General features: G+C 33.0%; 1 protein-coding gene across 1 annotated transcript in view; it reads right to left on the reverse strand.

Moving 5' to 3' along the window:
- The window catches only part of LOC107752654 (kinesin-like protein KIF1A), a 97,841-nt gene that overhangs the window by 81,537 nt on the left and 14,547 nt on the right, over window positions 1-1,757 (reverse strand). The window lies entirely within an intron of this gene.

Below are 1,757 nucleotides of genomic sequence, written 5' to 3' on the forward strand. Positions count from 1 at the left end.
GGTTACACTTTATTTTAAGGTGTCCTTGTTACAGTGTAATTATACATATAAGTACTGAGTAATATTAATTAACTACATGTACTTACTATATGGTTAGGGTAAGGATTTGGTTTGGTTTAGGGTTACTTGCATGTAATTATGCATAATTAATTGTTATTATAATAGTAAGTACATGTAACAAAGACACATTTAAATAAAGTGTTACCTAAATTAATATTATTCAGTAATTAATTGTATAATTACACTGTATCATGGACATTCTCTCTTTCTCTCTCTTTCTCTCTCTCTATATATGTGTGTGCGTGTGTGTGTGTGTGTGTGTGTGTGTGTATGTTATAATAATGTAATTGGCAAATAAATGTACAGTTACAATTTTTGTTACAATATAATATTGTATAGATTTTTTTCCATTAACACGTGAGTTAATGGCAGATGTGATTTTAAACATATTGTAAGAGCAGTGATGTTCATCTCTAACTATTAAAGATCTGACAGAAGGCTGACTTGCACAATCCATTTACAATGACAGTGAATATTTTATTGCTTTTGATGGCTCATTTTGCTATTATTTAAGGTTCACAGTCTTGACCCATTAAAACAAAAGAACTGAGTGTATTAGGCTTTCACTGTTATCACTCTACAAACAATGTCATATTTACATTATGCACCACTAGCTCAGTGCCCTTACAACAAAAATATCTTCAGCAGCATGGCTTACAGATTTGCCAGGCCCAATGTATCTCCTTCGTAAAACCCTTGATCTAAGCTGTACAACAATACTGTGGTGTAATATTACATGTGCTATCATCAGGACCCTTTTGTATGTGCACTTTGTTTTTACAAATAGACAAAGGTATAACAAATGATGTATGGCTTTTTACTGCAGTTTCTCTTGACCCATTCTAGTTTTTGACTCAATATTTGATGTAAACATCAACACTCTATCAAAAACTACCTCAGATACAAAGACGACGGTGGACACATTGTTTTTCTGAAGCAACACAAGGTGGAAGGGAGGAAGCTAAATTAGGCCAAACTCTAAATATTTCACAAGCTCTCATCCATTATTGACCAATGGTTTCGCCCAGCCAGGCAGATTAGAAATCAAATCTCTCTCCAGTCAACCATCAGTTCCCTCAATTCTTCGAGCACATTCACACGCTAAGAACCAAGAAATCGTCTGCTGCATGATGACATTATTGAAAAATTGCATAATGTAAAAATGGCATTTACAAAGGAGTACTACAATATCCAAATTCCAATTTAAAATAATATTCTTAATATGTTTAACCCATCTGTAACATTCTAGAGCACACTATAGGATAAAAAGGAAAAATAATAATAAAGTGGCGACCAGGACTAGTTTAATCACTTTTGTATTCTTACCATTTTTATACAGTTCATTTTTTTCAAGTCAACAGGCACATACATTTAAGTCTTGGCTGCAAAAACAATTACTGCCCATGAAAAAGGAACAGTTCTTAAAAAAACTAGGCCTGTCGCAATAATCAATATAACGACTTGTCGCGCAATATATGTACATGACCTCAATAATTTTTGGTGACGCAATATATCGCCCATTATATTTACTTAAAAATTAATGTCACCATGTTTTGTACATTCCACTTGCGCCTGTGTCTTTTGCAGCTTCTCGTACATAACGTGGTGTAAATGGAAAAATCTCCAGACAAGTTCTTTATGCATTTTTCTTTTTTTTGTACTTGTTACTTTGCACTTTTTGTTAGAAAATGTTTATT

The sequence above is a fragment of the Sinocyclocheilus rhinocerous genome, unplaced genomic scaffold (genome assembly GCF_001515625.1).
Source record: "Sinocyclocheilus rhinocerous isolate Xijiao unplaced genomic scaffold, SAMN03320098_v1.1 scaffold1733, whole genome shotgun sequence".
Lineage (NCBI taxonomy): Eukaryota > Metazoa > Chordata > Actinopteri > Cypriniformes > Cyprinidae > Sinocyclocheilus > Sinocyclocheilus rhinocerous.